Source organism: Canis lupus, chromosome 10, assembly GCF_011100685.1.
Source record: "Canis lupus familiaris isolate Mischka breed German Shepherd chromosome 10, alternate assembly UU_Cfam_GSD_1.0, whole genome shotgun sequence".
Classification (NCBI taxonomy): Eukaryota; Metazoa; Chordata; class Mammalia; order Carnivora; family Canidae; genus Canis; species Canis lupus.
The window spans coordinates 2,783,297-2,796,067 of NC_049231.1; the positions used below are offsets into that span (position 1 = coordinate 2,783,297).

Below are 12,771 nucleotides of genomic sequence, written 5' to 3' on the forward strand. Positions count from 1 at the left end.
ATCCACATCTGCCAGTAATATCATTCAGGTGGGCTCTGCAATTACCTAATTGTGTGATTTCTACTCTTTCAGTAATCCTATCTTGTGAGATTTTATCATCCACGTTCACCCGGTCTGGGCCACTGAGATCATTCTCATGTCTCGACGCGCAGACTTGGGGCACAGCAGACTCTCAACACCCTCCTCCTGCTGTGGGAGTTGCTTCTAGACCTGTCCTTTTAATCTCTCTTCTGTAAAACCTTTATTTTTAGTCGTAAGAATAAAGAGCTTCATTAGCTTTTTTTTTTTTTTTTTTTAGATTTTGTATCCAATCACCCTCTTTCTGCAGACAACTTAATTTAGGACATCTAGATATAAATAGCTCTTTAGGTGTAAAGGAGATATTAGATGACTACAAAACATCACATGTCGAATGACTGGGGTTCTGGGTGTTTCAAAGTTGGCCTCATTTCCTAATGTGAGCTCCTCTGATCAGGTCAGAGGAGGTCAGGCACAAGCTTTATTGCTGAGGGAGGTGTAAGAATTGTTTACACAATTGATCACCTCTGGGCCTAAATAAATCAATAAATACGTGGAAGAGTCTTGCATTGCCCTGTTGATGTATAGTTCCTGTTGACACACACACACACACATTCTTATATATATCCAGGCTGGGGTTAGGGTGAGGCAAGGGAAGTGCCTAGGGGTGCAAAATTTAAGGAGGCACTTCCCCTCTGGCTGGTGTGAGTGGGGTGGCTCTTCTGAAGGTCTCTGGGCAACCCTGTATGTGCGGTGCCTTCTTAAGTCCTGTACTCAGGTGCCTTGCTTGCCTTACCCTAGTCTTGTCTTTTGATTTCCAACTAATCATGTTGGGTCAAAGATAGGAGACCTTAATACTTTTGTGTACACGCCTCGGTCTAGGAAGCAAGTTCTGGGCTGGATTCTCCAATATGCCCCGTAAACATTTACATACTTATTTTCCATTAAAGGCCCTGCTCATGGGTTTCCTCCTGAGGACCCACTCCCCCTCTGCCGACCTCACAGCACTTGGCACAGACACCTGATTGTTTGATGCCTGCCTCTCTCCAAATTTCAAAATCTTCGCAGAAAGGGATGATGTCATATTTGCGTTTGTGTCCCTAGCACCTAGCGCTGGGCCCTCCACATAGCAGGACCTCCATGAATGTTTGGTGAATAAGTGAAAAAGGACTGCAATCAAAAAACACTGTTTAAGTGTAGAAGCTGTCATTTTGAACTCAGCCACATTTAAAAAAGCGGATCTCCTCCCAGATGCAAATGAATCCTGATTGTGTTCCACATAGGGATGATTTGCCATTATCATCTGTTGACTGTGTAAGTGAAAGAAAGTATTAAAAAAAAAAAAAAGATCTCTAGAAAAGAGATACCTAAAATGTCAGGCACATTATTATCCAAGGCTTAGCCAGCTGCCAGCTAATTACCTTAGCCACAGGTTCTAAGGTAAACACAGATGCAGCAGAAGTAATTACCACCAGAAACTGCTGCAGCCGGGAAGGCAACCTGGGGTGGCTCTCTTTGTAGAGAACCACTGGCAGGCTGGAGAAGGCCCAGAGATGGGTGGAGCAGGGAGGGAACCCAGACGTCTTGATGGGAGGCTGGGAGGGGGAACGATTCAAGAAAGAAGAATTGTTTGATGGTAAAAAAGTGATGGGAGGGCTCTAGAGCTTCCCAGCCGCATTTGAAGGACTGCCATGTGAAAGGGGGTTTAGGGTTGTTCTGGGTTATCCCAGAGACCACTACTTGCAGTTATAAAACAAAACCAAAAACCACTGGCAAAACAAACTAACATTTACTCAACATCAGCCTGTTGTCTGGATAATCACACATTTCTTGTACTAGCCCCTGCCCAGCTCTGGCACCTATGCCTGATTGCACAAAAGAGGAGACCAAGGGTAGAGGGAGCATATTATTTGTGCAAGGCCATGCAGGGACTGAATGCAGATTCACATTATTCGTTGGCCGAGCCTGTGCTCCATTCTCTATGTTAGTTGGACATCACTGTCCGCGTGACAGGACTGCCCACGAGGAAATGGAGCTCTCAGTTCACGCTTGCATCAGTGGAGTAACTTATAGATTATGTGGCACTTCTGTACATGTTAAGACAAATCTCTGAAACAGGTATAAAAAGGGAGCTAGATCCTACTGCAAGGACTGACCACTTCGGAGTCAAACAGCCAGGTGTCAGTGGAGCTGGAACTCTGGCTTTAAGTGAAGGGCACTTTTCAGAAGGGACTTTTAGGACATGTTGGAGAGGCTATTTCTTTACCAAGAGGGAGTCTCGATTTGGAGGCAAGCAAACAACCCCAAGTGGCTATGATCCTCAATTGCTTATACTTAACTCCCCTTTTTATAACACTCACGACAAAAAGGAAATAAAGAGTTATTTTAGTGCAGTATAATAGTGTTGAGTATAGGTAGGCTTCCAGATGGAATCTTGTATGGGCAGTAGCAGTGGGTCTATAAAAAGGATAGAGAGCACAGGCAATATAAATTTGTCTAAAATAGTAAACAACAACACAAAGCTAAGAACAAGTTATGTGAAAAATTTTGTGAAATATGATTCCCTGCAAAATGGAATGTGAAACAAAGCTAAATGCTAGGGCATAGTTTTCAATAAATTTTGGAGACCATGAGGGTTTTATGGTAAAAGGAATATTAGCTAATATAAATGGATTTTTAGTTAATGGGCATTGTCAGTCAGATATAGGTATATATTCTCTTCATTCTAGAGATATTTTCTATTGCTTTTAAGTTTTGCAAATAAAATTTAGTGGAATTTTTTTCTTTTTTTTTGGTGATGTTTTGGTAAGAGGTTAGGCTTATTAGAAATGTAGATTTCAAAACATCTAAAAGATGTCAAGAGGAAGATTGGCTATTGAAGTAATGTCCCTCTGGGCAGCACTGACTTTTTGAGATCAAAACCATCCAGATTAGGCCCACAGGTTTACTGTCTAGAAATGCGCAGGTTGGTTACCCTGGAGGTGGCTGGGCTCTGGAGGACTGATGCACAAGCACTGAAAATGTGAGACTAATTGGTAAGCTTCTTTACTATGATGGAGAAAAGCAGAATGGAATATTTATGCAAATGGTTAATGAATTTCGATCTCAGTAAAGGAGTCAACCTACGGATCAAAATTGCACCCTGAAGACTGTTCAGAATGACTGAAGAAACAGATTGGGGCTCTCACTGATCATAATTTGTAATTATACATTTTATTGTGTGATTACCAGTTTATTTTTTGCCCTCTTTTTTAGATTATATTACTTGCCAGAGTCTGTCCAATGTCTAGCACATGGACTGACATGTTGTAGGAATTTGCTAAACATTCTTTCAAGTGAATGAATGGTGTCTTTAAACAATAATGCCATGTACGTAATCACCCACCCTGGAGACTAGATTTCTCTTGAGCACTGGTCACCATGCTGTCTACTGTGGGCAATATAGGAAACAGACATATATACTCTTTTTTTTTTACTACAATCACCTTTACCTCCTATCTAGCAAATTATTATTATATAACTATTATAATAAAATTGGGTAAATTACAACTGTTTTCACATCATTTACTTCCCAGGTCTCTGGGATTCCTGAGGGTAGGAGCTATATGTTCATTATCTTCATGTTCTGTCCCCTGGTGCTCAGCAACAGTGCCAGACACATGAAGGATATTTGTTGAGTGAGTAAATGATTACCTTACTGAGAATACACCTAGTTCAGGGACAGAAAAAAATGACGCTGTCACTCTTGCCTCTTGTGTCATGGCAAATGTCTCTTTCACATTGAGATTAGAAAGGATCATGGCCTCCTTCCTCACCAAAGCTCCAGGCAGTGTAAGCAATTTACTGGAGTTGATAAGTTGGAATCTGTTTCCTATCCCTGTCTTACTATCTTAGCTGGGCCCTGGGGGTCACCCAGTTAGGGGTGTTATACTGGTTAGGATTCAACAATAAACATTTATCTACTATTTATTAGTCATTGTGCTGCACGTTAGGGGTGTGAAAATGTATAAGATAAGAATATATTCATCTTTATTTTTTAAAAGACTTATTTATTTACTTATTTTAAGAAGGCAGTGGGGGTGAGGGGAAGGGGCTGGGGGGGGGGAGAGAAAGAGAGAGAGAGAGAGAGAGAGAGAGAGAGAGAGAGAGAATCTCCAGCAACTCCTTGCTGAGTGCAGAGCTGAATACAGGGCTCATTTCCATGGCCCTGAGATCATGATCTAAGCTGAAATCAAGAGTTGGACACTCAACCGACTAAGCCATCCAGGTGCCCCTATGTTCCCATCTTTAAAAAAGCTTATTCCACAGTGAAGAAGAAAGATCCCCAAACTCAAAATAATAGTGTAGTATGATATTTGCTAATTTAGAAGCACATATAGAAGATATAGGAACCTAGGAAGGGTGAAATATGTTATCTCAGGGAAAGTGTGTGTGTGTGTGTATGTGTGTGTATGTGTGTGTGTTGGGCAGGCACACGGGGGAAGTTCAAGGAAATATGTGGAAGGAAGTGACAATTGAACTGTCTTTGAAAAATGAGATAAATTACATGGGGAATGTTATTTCAGACAGGAAAGAGTAGGAATAAAGGCATCTAAATATGAATGCACGTCCCCGCCATAATACATGCATTAGCACTGTGGCATGTTTGTAGGGTGATAGTGTTTGGGCCAAATAAATGGATCCGTTCATGTTGAAATTTTAGCCTCTGGAGAAGATAATTTGAGTAGATTCCCTTCTTGGTGTTTCTGAGCTCATACCAATGAACTCATCTACCCAGTCAGCCGGCCCCGCCTGTAAGCCTTGCCAGAAGTAGCTTTAGGGTGTTTTTATGTTATGAGGAAGAAAGATGTTTGCACACTATATGGCAAACCATAATTTTGCACAGCCAATTAAAAAACTGCAATCCAATAAAATAAATAGTTCAAACAATCTGCTGTTTGACGTCATGTAAATCAGACGCCCAATTACAGATTCCTCCTTCCCATCTGTGGTTTTGGTGTTTCCAGGACCTCGGCTTACACATCCAGGTCCGGTTCCCTGATGCCCCACACACTCTGATCACACTCCCCACCTTCCCAAAGTTCTGGGGTCAAGAACAGTAAAGGTGAAAAGTAAATAGGAGGGAAAGGGTAGCTTTTAAGATTAGGGTAGTTTAATTAAATACCTAAAGAAGTTCTGGAGGTCCCTTTAAATTTAACAGATTTGGAAGTGAGCTCCTTTTCTTCCAAATCAAACCTGTTCCTCCTTCAATCCTGTCTGTTCTGTTCAATCTCTCCTCCACACTGGAAACCTCAGGGATTCCTTTCACTTTTTCTCCTTCTATCTCATATCTATGTACCTAATTAATTGTTAGTTCTAAGTCCAAAATGTACCCCAGTTCTAACCTTTCTTCTACACCTCTCATTACTGTCTTATTAACCCCTCATCTTCTTCTTCTTATTTTTTTAAATCTCGGTTACCATTACCACAGATCTCTAATTGATCTACGAGTCCCTGGAAAATCTCAAGCTCCAACTGTTTGAGTAATGATCCAATAAAGTCTAATAAGCCATCCCCATAGACGATCAAGTTCAAACAATGACATACACGGATCACAAGCTCCCTGAGGGCAGGACCTGTGACTGTCTTGTTCATCTGGCACAGTGTGCACGGTAGGTATTTTTCATAATATTTTTTTAAAGATTTTTTTTTTTATTTATTCATGAGAGACACAGAGAGAGAGGCAGAGACACAGGCAGAGGGAGAAGCAGGCTCCCTGCAGGGAGCCCGACGTGGGACTCAATCGCAGGTCTCCAGGATCACACCCCTGGGCCGAAGGTGGTGCTAAACCACTGAGCCACCAGGGCTGCCCTCATAATATTTTTGAATGAATGAATCAGCACAAAATTCTTCACAATCTAGTCTGAATATATCCTGTCAGAATCATTACTCTCACGACTGCCTATCATATATACCAAACTCTAGCCATGTTAAATTTCTCTAAAGATGATATGCCCTTCCACAGTCCCATGTCTTCTCTTTGGCTCGGTTTCCCTTTGTTTCTTCTCCTTCTAGAAACTGGCACTCCTTTAGACAAAATACAAGTCTCTAAATAAAGTAAAACGATAAGCCAGCCCACTGTATTACTGCCTTATGGTTGTCTCTCATTCACACAAACGTAATCTATTCTAATAAAAGGTTTACATATTTGCTCTCCACACCGGCTTTTACTCTCTCACTTTCTTCTTTCTATTTCACACTGTTTATAAATATTTTGTGTAGATGAAGAGTGTAAGAAAGTTGTTCATCTAACAAGTTCTAGAGGAGACAAATAACCCAGCAAAGACAGGTTAGAGAAAATAATTCGACCAAACTCAGTCATTATGTGTCTATATAGTTCTAGAGCTGAGCAAATCTGAATAAACTATCCAAAAAGACCCCTCTAATATTAGCTACCAAATAGTAATGGGTAGAGGGTGCAGCCTCTCCCCTGGTCCCACCCTGTATATCTTTGCCATCCTTTTCACTCTTGTATTTTCTAGGAGAAATCATTACTGTTAATACTCCTAAACCCGAGTTATCAGTAATTCTCACTTACTTTTCTCCCACTTTTTCTCTTTCTCAAATATTTGAAACAGAGCAGTCAACTGTTAATGATGAAAAATAAATACTGAATGCTATATTAGGAAGTGCAATGAACAAATACATATATAGAAGGTAAAACCATCCAACCATCTATATGCCAACTCTATTATAGACCATAGAAAATGTGAGAAAAAATATATTGGAGTGGGCATTTGGGGAACATTGAAATTCTAAAGGATGCAGAAATGTACATTCAAGTAGAAGATAATAAACCTAGCTGGCTGGGCAGATATGAGCAAACCTTAAGCTCAAACTTTATTGAAAGAGGGCAGTGACACTACATATATATGTCTACCCTGCCCATAGGATAGTCAAAGGAAAAATAGAAAAAAGAGGAGACTCAATGATTTTGTGTCCCTGTATTTAGGAATGTATTTAGAAGCCATGAGAGTGGTATGGCCATGTCTCTTCTTTGTTAGTTCCTTTTTCTATAACCCCTTGCAACTTGTCTGTTGTACCTCTATGTTCCTTTGCAGCTGTGGTTAGTTCCAGATAAAGCTCTTCCCCAAAGCAGAGAGTAAGATCCTAGGAGGCTAGAACCATTGAGAGAAGGAAATAAATACAATGCGACGTAATTTTACTGAGGGCTTCCTGTGTGCCACCATTGGGTTAGGTATCAAAAGCATGATAAAGGAAAAAGAAACAATCGAAGGAATGTGCAGTTGAAATAACTGGAAGCTGATAAAAACAATACTGTATTTTATTTTAAGGAGCTACCTTATAAGTACAGTTGAAGAGAAGGGAGGGGCTAGTGCCAACAGAAAGAGTAGGAAAAAATATCAGGAAAGAGGTGAAAATAGAAAGTAGCTAGAAAAAAAAATCTAGAGTTGCACAGATAGTAAAAGATCAGTAAAGTGAATCAATGTAGAATGAATGGATCAGTAAAAAAAATTAGAAATGAGTTGATATAAAAGGGAGTATGATTCTTAATCTTGGAGGAATAGGTATAGATAATGTTTAATTATTTTTTATAGTAGGGAGTTTATTTAGAAGAACTAATTGTGCTTTCAACTTATGCTTGAACTCTGTAAATAAAAGAATGAAAGTACTAACCATCTTCATATTTTCTCATAAAACTATTACATTGCAACTGAAAAAAAGGGAATGAGATTAAAATGGGTTCTAACACAACTGTCAAGCTTCTGCTATTGTAGTAGAGCAATTTTTTCAACAAAATATTGAAAACAATTCTATCACTTGTGCTCAGAGTGAAATTCACATGGGAAAAAGAATGTTTTACAGATATTAAAATTATATTATTTCCACAGATACACACGTAAATCTATTTTGGCCCCCTAAATACATGATCTATAAATTATAAATATAATATACTGTAAATGGATGATAATTTGTAGACAAAAAGTCTTAGGATAATGGCAATTTAGACTTCACATGGGTGACCTATCCATTGTTATATAACAAATTACCCCCAGACTCAGTGGCTGAAAACAACACATTTTTATTATCTCACAGTTTCTGTGGTTCAAACGTGTGGGAGAAGCTTAGCTGGTTGATTCTGACTCAGGGTCTTTCCTGTTATAGTCAGTTGCAAAAATAGCCTCAGCAGGGATTGCAGTCATCTGGAGGCTTGGCCAGAGCTGGGGGACCTATGTCCACTATGATGAACCCTCACATGGCTGTTGACAGGGGCCCTCAGCTCATTGCTGGTTGTTGGGAGGAAGCTTCAGTTCCTCACTACGCAGACCTCTCCATGGGGCTGCTTCTGAGCCCCCATGATATTATGGCTGGCTTTTTCCAGAGACAGCAATCCAAGGCAGAGGAAGGTGGAAGCCACACTATCTTTTCTGACCTAATCTCGGAAGCTGTATACCACCAATTCTGCTGTATACTATTTGTTAGAAGTGAGTCACTGGATGTAGCCCACACTCAAGGGGAGGGGGATTAAACTCTACCTCTTGAAGGGGGAAGTAGGAAGAGTTTGTGGATATACTTTAAAACTACCCCTACATGATCTTAAATATATGTCCATTTGTATGGATTTACTTAATAAATGGATGACAAACTTGTTTTATTTCCATTGGTATCGAATGCTCATGGAATACCGAACAAAATGGATCATTACATTTGTGTGATTGAAGAAAGGTCCTCCCCAGCGTCTCATATCCTTTAGAAAACAAGTTACAATACCCAAAATTTTCACTATATGTTGGCCTAAGTGATTTAATTGTCTAAATAAACATTAAATTTAATTAGACTTTAAGGTTTATTGTATTACTTATCTCTGTGAGTTTTGCTCTTGCATTTTAGAGAATATGATAACTTCAATATCGAGATCGAAACATTGGAAGAGCCAATAAATGTCACTGAGGATCTTGTTAAATGTAAAGCAACTTCTTCACTGAACTGATAACCTTTTAATAGGTAAACAAAAGCATACTGCTTTTGATATGCTTTGATAATAAGTGCAGTATTTTTTGAATATCTGAATTGCTTTTCTTTTAACTTTCAAATGTGAGAATTAACTCTTAACAGAAATGTGAATTAAAAGAGTACAGTCATCAGGTTAGGTGAAATGATACTTAATTTTATGTGTCCAATCTGATGGGACCTATTACAGAAGGCCTATTTGAAGAAAAAAGATGACCTTCCCCTGAATAAGAGAGAATTCCTCCTTAACGGACTGCCCTCAAATTCGTACATTGGTTTTTTTTCCTGCCTTAGAATTGAACTGAAACATAGGATCTCCTGGGTCTCAAGCCCAGTAGCCCATGATGTAGACTGGAACCAGAGCAGTGGCTCTCCTGGATCTCCAGCTGGCTGACCCATTTTGTAGATCTTGGAATTTATCAGCTTCCATAATCACATGAGTTAATTCCTTTTAATAAATCCTCTTTTTTTTCCCCTCTTTCTCTTCATCTCCATCTTTCTCTTTCTGTTGGTTTTGTTTTCTTGGAGAATTCTGACTAATCCAGGTGATATTAAAATAAAAAATTCTGTCTCCAGTTAAAGCCTCCAGGAGTCTCAAGACACATGTGGTCTAGTTGGCCCTTGCTCTAATTCAGACAAGTTTGCACCTGTCTCTTCATCTCTTTGTGAATAAAATTTTGGACTTCTGCTGACCTCTACGTTTCCTTCCAGCTCTGAAAATGACATGCCAGTGACATGCCATGACTCTGAAATGACGTCCTCCCTGGGTCTGGATATCACTGTTCAGCTTCACCCAGGGAAGATGACCTTGTTGTAGAGGATCTAGTGCTCTCCATTTGGTGCTTATTCAAGAGGTGAATGAAAAAGGAATTATTTTAAAAAGTGAGCAAGACATTCGTGGTCCTTCAATTAATATGTGTGACAGCTCTATGAAAGGATAAGCCTCAGAGTGCCCAGTCTCTCTAATTCATGCTCAGGGGATTTGTTCTTATAAGTCCTATTAAGTAGGTAAATCCCCTGCATATCTGAGAAAGCACAGACTAACAAACATCAATTTACTTGTTGCTGGTTGCATGCTATATCCTTGGCAGGTACCTATGTAATTCTTCTGGAAAATATACTTGTTGAAACTCAGATTTATATGCTGTCTTTCATTTGTTGGTTTATGTAAACTGCACACAATAGTTTATTTAGAAAATAGATTGTTAAGATACAAGCACAAGTTTGAAACATTTCTAGCATGACCCCCCAAATTATAAAGTATAGTTCTTTGTTCAGCCCTCTATGTTAGGGTTATTACACTTCTACCAGATTTAAACATTCATGAAGAGAAGAATTACAGGCAATTAAATGGAATTAGGGTCACATCTCACTATTAGAGAGGCACAGCACATGAAATTTGGGGTCATGAAGACCGGAGTTTAAATCTCAGGTAGCTAAGCTGCAAGACCATTGGCTTAAGACTTAATGGCCCTTCAAGCTTCAGCTTCCTCAGCTGTTAAAAAAAAAGGAAGAGTGTGGAAGGGTGTTGGGGTGGTGCCATTGGTTAAGTGTCCTACTATTGGCTTCAGCTCAGGTCATGATCTCAGGGTCATGTGAGATCGAGTCCCGGGTCAGGCTCCACCCTCAAGTATGGAGTCTGCTTGAGATTCTCTCACCTTCTCCCTATGCTCCTCCTGCTTGTTCTCTCTCTCTCTAAAATAAATGAATAAATATTTCTTTTTTTAAAGGAAGAGTGTGGACAGGACAATAAGACGTTCCTTGTAGGTGAGTTGTAAGAGCACAGAGCATAGTAATTACTCAATAAATGGTAGCTTCTTATGATAACAAAGCAGCATTTTGAAGGAGAATAAATCAGCCCCACATGCTCTTAAGAGTTAAATGAAAAATTTTGTCTGCTTTTTAGCTTTATTTTAACTATCACATGTGTGCCTTTTATTAATTTTGAGAGGAGTCTCTCACGAAGACATAGCTGTGCATGCTGGGAGTTTTTATTTACAATTACCAAAGGTGCCCCAGTCTTTTGATGGGCTGGGGCTATCTGTTCAAAGTGAAACAAGCACATGTGGCAGGAAAAGAGACAAAGTTGCATCCCTTCCTTTTTTTTTTTTCTGAAGGGCAGCCCAGGGATTTCCTGAAAAGAGATAGTGGCAGGACATGTGAAGAGTTCTCAGGTGAGATGTTGTGCCCTATGCATAGATCCCACCTGCTAAGACCAAAGCCAGGGGAAAGGTCTTTCAGAGTGGAGTTTACCATCACTCTGCAAACTCTCTCCTTGGAGGCAGCAAAAACTGCTCTCTATTACTTTATGTGCCCTGTTTCTCTTCTAGTACCACGTCTAAGGCCTAATGCTTTAGAACTAATAAGCATGTCCCATTGTATGGGTGTTCTTGATCCCAAAGCATTTAATCTAAGAACACTCAATTTTAGAACGAAAGCCACAACTTTGTTTTATAGCTTCTAGGCATTGCAAATTTCACTTTTCTTTAAGCCCTAAACTAATCTGCAAAATGTTTGTTGAAATCTTATGTACACAAGTTTATTGATACCTGGAAGAGTTAATTTCCTTGACCATTGATCCCTGCAGGCTCCCTTTCACATGGGCCCAAGAGTAGGCTGAGATGCTGCTTGTCTAGCATATAGAACGTGAAAGAAAATTGAAAAGAAGCCCTGTTGTTTTCCCCACCAACCTGAACTGTGGCTGCCATATAAAACCTGCTGAGGCATATATTTTACTCATCTTAATAAGCACATTATAAAATGGTACCGAATGTCTTCCTCTAGGAGACAAAGAATGCTCAGGGTATTAAAAACATCAAAAGCAAAAAAAAAGTTAAGTAGTTGCAACAGGTACAGATCTAAGGCAAAGAACTACATCTAGCTGTGGATCTCAGATCAAATATGCCTGCTTTTTCCTTTCGCCCTTTGGGGTCGTTCCTCTGATAAATAATTCACAGACTGCAGTGCAAAGTAGTTTGCATACTGACAAGATTAAAAAGAATGCTTTGTCTGGGTTAAATTTACAATCTGAAACCTTCCTTTAAAATGTCAAGAAGGTAATTAATTTAAGAAGGTTTGCCAAGCAGAGTCTCCGACCCTGTCAGAAAAATTTCATTTCCTGAGGGTGAAGGGGATGTTGCATTTATCTTTCCCAAATGCCTGTTTTGGTTTCCATTTTAAGACCATTTTCTCCCTTCCTAATATTCTTTTTATAGCCCTTTTCTTTTTAAGCAAAAAATAAGCCAGGATTCTATCCTCTTGGATTTTTGGAAGATTATCTAAGAGAGTGTGCAAATTACTTCTGATTGGGGACTGGAGTACAGGTCAGACCTTTTGACACAAACAGAAGAGAACATTTTTCCACAGAGAGCACTCTCCCCTGCCCGAACATTCAGACAAGCCTTTTGAGTAGCAGCGGGAAATGCATAAATTCAACAGCATGAAAATTCGCTTTTGGCATAGCAAAACATCCTGTCCCACATATGCTCGGTAGTGTGCATTCTTATGAATGAATGCCTATGACAATCAGTGGGGTTTTTACAGCAGCTCTTCAAGCCAAGTTTACTGGTGTAAAATTTTATTAGCAATTGTGGCCCTTTAGCTAATCCCTAGAGGCATCACAGAAGAGATGAAACAGTGCATTGCTGTTTTGGAAACCAAATTCAAATTCTGTGACACAGGTGCACACACACGTACACACAACACACGTACACACATCTGGCAGAAACAGAAAACTATTAA

At 39.6% G+C, this 12,771-nt stretch overlaps 1 long non-coding RNA gene across 1 annotated transcript in view; it reads left to right on the forward strand.

The window, feature by feature from the left end:
- The window catches only part of LOC119873578, a 59,064-nt gene extending 48,975 nt beyond the window's left edge, over positions 1-10,089 (forward strand). Inside the window, exons 3-4 of the long non-coding RNA XR_005365313.1 lie at positions 5,489-5,669; positions 9,742-10,089. This is a non-coding gene — a long non-coding RNA (uncharacterized LOC119873578). The remainder of the gene's footprint in view (positions 1-5,488; positions 5,670-9,741) is intronic.
- Positions 10,090-12,771: the final 2,682 nt, after the last annotated feature.